The 5,656-nt window shown below is 47.7% G+C and overlaps 1 protein-coding gene across 2 annotated transcripts in view; it reads right to left on the bottom strand.

Moving 5' to 3' along the window:
• Positions 1 to 4,663, bottom strand: part of Susd6 (sushi domain containing 6) — an 89,227-nt gene extending 84,564 nt beyond the window's left edge. The window contains exon 1 of one of the 2 annotated variants that reach the window (XM_021179027.2): positions 4,351 to 4,663. The gene's annotated coding sequence lies outside the window, so the exon portion shown is untranslated. The remainder of the gene's footprint in view (positions 1 to 4,350) is intronic. The other variant, XM_021179026.1, reaches the window with a different exon arrangement.
• Between the last annotated feature and the right edge of the window lie 993 nt (positions 4,664 to 5,656).

Genomic DNA, 5,656 nt, shown 5'->3' with positions numbered 1-5,656 from the left:
GAGTGCTGGGATTAAAGGCGTGTGCCACCACGCCCGGCCCCGAAAATAGATTTTCATACCCAAGGTCTGTCACCTCAAGTTTTGCCTGACTGCTTCCTGGGTCTCAAGATCCTAATCTGCATTCTTCCTTCCCATCAGCAAGCTAACGCCTCCCACATAAACCACAGTATTTGTCACTGCTTTAGCTTTTTAAGCATCCTACAATGTGCTCATATACCTAAGAGCATGAATTTTCTAAAAACCATTCAACTAGGTGAAGACCCAATGTTATTACATATGTAGATGTTCTGGCTTTGATTGGCTTTTTGTTTGTTTTGGAAACAAGGACTCACTAAGTAGCACAAGCAAACTTTGAATTTAAGATCCTCCTTCCTCTTCACTCCATGGTTTAAACCTGTCCTAAAAGTCCAGGTATTAGAAAATCCTCAAATTCATGTATTAATTCTATTTGGAGGTAGGACTAGAAGGTGGATGGATACATTAGCTGATAACTAGGCTTAGATGAGGTCTTGAGGGTGGGGTTCCCATGCTGACTTTGCAAGAGGAAGACTCCAGTTGCCAAGTTTTTACTGTGTGATACCTGTGCCATGTTATGATGTAAGACACTGGTGCCAAGCTCTTCAATTTGCCGGTTTCCAGAACTGTGAGCCAAATAAGCTTCCTTCTTAATGATTTACCACATCTCAGGTTTTTTTGTTACAGTAACAGAAAATGGACTGAGACTGGAGTGATCTCGGCATAGATAGAATCTTCAAAGAAACCAAAAGAATTTCTTGTCACATATTTTGTTTCAATGTTTGCCCTTAACCCAAATATCATAATCTTCACATTCAACTCTGCAACACAGCAATTCTTGCTTTTAAAGTGTGTGTGTGTGTGTGTGTGTGTGTGTTTCCTTTATCGCTTTTTTCCTCCATTCTCCTACTACTTGAGAGAATGTTCCTAGCAGGAATCCCATGAGTCCAAGGCAGATAGAGGAAGGAAAACGAATTTTGTTCATGAGCTCCAACATGCCAATCCAAGAGCTCAGTAAAATGTTTTATGTGTGGCAGACAGTGGGCTATCTGGACCACTACTTCCTCTCATGAACTATCACTTGGTAAAGGGGACAGCAAGGGAAAACACAAGCAAGCCCCCACCATGTTCTCTGGCTTTCCTTCACTGCCAGCAGAGGTTCGACTTCATTCTCCCAAATCACCTGGTTGGTTCTGAAATGAGGAAAATCATGCTCCTCAGTGAATCTTTAACTTTTCTCTTGGTTTTTACACAAGGTCTCACTTTTTAGTACTGGCTGTCCTAGAACTCACTATGTTCAAATTGGCCTTGAACTCTGCCTCTGCCTCCCAGTGCTGGAATTAAAGGCATCTGCCACCATGCCCAGTCTCAACAAATATTTTAAGGTTTTAATGATTATGCACAGGTGTCTGTGTGCATTCAGCCCAGAAAAGGGCATCAAGTACCCTAAAACTGTGAAGTTATGAATAGCTGTGAGCTGGTTGGGTGCTAAAAAACAAATTCCAGTCCTCGGAATTTGGACATTGAACAGCAAGCACTCAATCACTAAGCCATCTCCACAGCTCCCTAACTGAATTTTTAAGATACTTTATTGTTTCTCTAAGCCTACAGAGGATACCAGTAGTGAGCAGGTGTCAAGAGAGCTAAAAATACAGAAAAAAAAGCACAGGATAAGTATAAAATGAGAGTAAAGGATGTTTTGGTGGTCAAGGGTGTCTTTTGGTTGTTGTGGGGTTTTTTTGGTTCTTTGTTTTTTGGGTTTTTTTTTTTTTTTTGTCGTCTGATTTTTGCACAGGGTTTCACTGTATGTGTATCCAGGCTGGCTGGAAGTCATGACCCTACCTCAGGTCTCCCCAATACTGATTACAGACATGCACAACCAAAAGCAAGTTTTAATGTGAGAAATGGACAAACATAATGTGTGCAAAATAATGCTTACTAGTAATAATAAACTTGTAAAAAGTCTTACTTTTAGAAGCCAAGTGAATTAGTACCTTTGGAGGGCACGTGCTCTCGAGTGTGTGGAGGAAGCAGTGAAGCAGGAACCAAGGCCCCAGACACAGTAGAGGAGGAAATCCCCTGTCAGAAGATGCATCATTACATAAGCACTCCAGTTCAATCGCCACAGCATGGAGGCCGAGCAGGAAACCACAGAGTGCTGAGGTCTTGCCACCTACCAGGCTGCAGCGCCTTTTTACCTGGCTTTCTCTTTTCAGTGAGCTTGAATGCTGGCTCTGGAGAAGCTGGACTCAACAAGTCAAACTGGCACCTGGTGGGCTTGCTCTCAGGACTGCATACCCTGAGCCTTTCTATAGCAGAAGGTGAGGATTTTTTTTCCTCTGTCATTCCTACTACAATATCCAGAGTCCCTCTGTAGACAGAGAATCCCATCTACAGGGTCAGTCTCCAACTGATAACTGTTCTTCCTTTTAAACTTAATGGGTACAAAGTCCCTTAAGCAGCAAACAGTGAGCCAGGCATGGTGGCTCACTCCTTTAATCCCAGCACTCGGGAGGCAGAAGCAGGCGGATTTCTGAGTTCGAGGCCAGCCTGGTCTACAAAGTGAGTTCCAGGACAGCCAGGGCTATACAGAGAAACCCTGTCTCAAAAAAACAACAAACAACAAACAAACAAACAAACAAAAGCAGCAAACAGTAATGAAAACTGACACCATAAACCAAAATAAACTAAATTAAAAGTTGAGCACCATGAAGATCTATCTGGTTTCAATTTTAATCATCCCAGTATCTATAAAACCAGGTAACAACTGGCATATGCTGTGTATGATATGAAATTTTTAAAAAAAGTGAACTAGTATTGTGCAACCTACCATTACTGGGCTTCCAGGAGAGAGTTAGGGATGCTTATCATCAGAGAAAGAGCCTCAAACAGTAGTGTTTTGAGACGAATCTAGACACTCCAGAACTTACATTTGTGGCTTACATTATTTAACATGTGTAACTTTCATCTCAACTGGAAAAATAAGGATAATATCAGCCCTATCTCAAATATTATTAAATGAGATCAAAAGTGAAACTTGGGCCAGTGAGATAGCTCAGAGTGTAGAAGCACTTGCCACCAGGCCTGATCACCAGAGTTCAATTGCTGGGAGGTAGAAAACTGGCTCCTAGCAATTTGTTCTTTGACCTCCACACCAGCAGAAGTTCACACACTCAAACTCACACACGCTAAATGAATTTAGCTTGGGACACAATAAACCCTCAAGAAGTTTTCCACAGTATCCCCGCCTTATGAAGTGATTCCTTTATTGAAGTACAGGAATCCACCCCCACCCCCAACTCAAGACAGTTCTCATTTCTACTTGAATGTGCATCTAATGAAAAATGCAAAGCTCAGAAAACTAAGAAGTCAAAGCCAAGGGCATGTCTCTACTAGTCTCCACTAGATGGTGACAGCCTGGGTGTAGAATTCCCAGAGCACAAAAGTGTGTGTGTGTGTGTGTGTGTGTGTGATTATTATTATTATTATTAACCAAAGGGATTCTAACACCAAAAACCGACTTGACCACTGTGAAAAGTGGAAAGACACTGCAGATCTTGCAGATCTAGAAAGGACTAAATACCCATGACTTAACTGAAAAGGATAATGTCCCCGCACCTCTCTTCGAACCCCAACCAGCAAGAACAACAAAGGGCAGCACACTGCCTTGTCACCACAGAAGTGTGTGGCAACAACATCGGGCCTCTGCTGAACTAATGTAAGTTCCCAATGAACTTGATGCCTCTTTAGGATCCCCGGCCTTGCTGCCCTCCCAATTCCGTTACAGGTAAGTTTTTCCACCATGGTGGCTATCCCGGGAGGGACCATCAGTCTCACAAGTAAGAAAGTCTATATGTAGTTACAGTAAAACCGAAACAAAACAGGAAATGGGTTCGGCAAGTTTCAGCCCACATAATAGAAAAGTTTTTGCGACTGAAGAGGCGACCAGGCGCTGGGGCTCCAGAACGCTCCCACGCACAGGCGAGCGGCTGCAAGGTTTCCTCAGGAAACCCACCTCGGTCAAGCCGGTCCCGCCGTGCGGAACCGCGGCTTCGCTGGACAGGAGGGCCTCCGCCTTGCAGCGCGCTCCGCCGAGCCCGATCTGCTCCTCCGCTCTCGGGCACCGGCACAGCCACGCCGCCGCCCTCGGAGCGGCCCGACCCGGCTACCCCCGCGCGGCTCGCAGTGCTGACACCGGCCGGCGCGGTAGCAGGCGGCCGCGCAGAAGGCCCGCGTCCCTGAGGAAGTGCGTGCCCGCCAGTGCCCTGACAACCGGCCCCGCGCGCCGCTGACACAAAGCCGGCCCCTCCAGCCCGGGCGGCGGTGACAACTCACCCGGGAGCGGCGCCGAGACCTCCGGGAAAGGGGGCGCTAGCAGCTCCCGCGTCGCCGAACCCGCTCCGCCGCTGAGCGCGCCCGCCTGCCTGCACTCCCAGTCGGGTCCCCCCGCGACGCCTCGCGTGCCCTGGTCTGGCTCGCGCGGCCGGGCGCTGAGGAAGGAGGAGGACGAGGACGAGGACGAGGACGCGAGCGGTGGCCGGCTCCTGAGGATGGAACGCGGCGGCGGTGGCGGCGGCAGCGCCAGCGTCACTGGCCCAGCTGTAGGACGCGGGCGGGGGAGGCCCCGCGGAGGGGGCAGGGCAGGGACGAGGCCTGGGCGGGGCCAGGCACGCACGCAACAAGCGCAGGCGTCGCGCCGCTGCGACCGCCCCGAGGAGTCACGCGCACGCGCCTCTGACCTTGTCTGACACGCCCCTGGCGGCGGGGGTGGGGGGGAGGGAACCTTAAAGAGACAGTCGCTCGGACTGCTCTGGCTGTAATACTCTAGTTAAGCCACCTTCCTAGAGGGCCCTCCGGTTCTTTTACTGTTATTGTTTGGTTATTATTTGGATGTTTTAATTACTGTCATTTGCAAGGAAGTATACTGTTGTTTAAGAGCCTCTTCTACACACGTCGCCCATTTAGGTCTTGAATCGCTTGCCTGACCTATCTTCAAAGCAGGTTATTATCTCCCTATTAAGCTGTACTCTAGGTTAGGGTGTGTAGCTTAACTATCTCAAAAGTGCCCCGAGGGGGTTAGGTGGGGGGTGGAAATGTAGATCAGGCCATTCTGATTCTATAAAGCTAGGGTGGGCTTCTGGAATCTTTTTAATGGATGTCCCTGAGTGCTATTTCTGCGCCCTCAAAAGCACCTGGCAGATCTTAAATGGAGGAAACTGACATTCCAGCGAGGCCTGGGGAACCTAGAGCTACAGGCATGGCCCCTAGCTTTGCTCTGCTTCTGAGCCTCCTTGAATGGCTTTCAAGAGCGTCTTAGGTGAGCAAATTGAGCACTGGTCAGCTGCATCCATTTAACAGTGACGTCTCACTACAGAGGGGTGGCCATATGACAGTAGGAACTATCTCTTTGTGCCTAGGTACTTGGTATTAGGTACTTGGCCTGTCTTAAAGGTGCTCAATAAATGTTGAAGCACTCCTTGAAAATCAGTGACTCATAAATTAAGAAGGCCTGTTAGCCTTTTCTTTCTTCCTTCTTTCTTTCTTTCTATTTATTTTTGTTGTTGTTATTGTTGTTGTTTTCAAGACAGGGTTTCTCTGTGTAGTCTTGGCTGTCCTGTAACTCACTCTGTAGACCAGGCTG

The sequence above is a fragment of the Mus caroli genome, chromosome 12, assembly GCF_900094665.2.
Source record: "Mus caroli chromosome 12, CAROLI_EIJ_v1.1, whole genome shotgun sequence".
NCBI classification, from domain to species: Eukaryota; Metazoa; Chordata; class Mammalia; order Rodentia; family Muridae; genus Mus; species Mus caroli.
The sequence above is the reverse complement of the archived record's forward strand: the minus strand, read 5'-3'. Positions and strand labels throughout refer to the sequence as shown.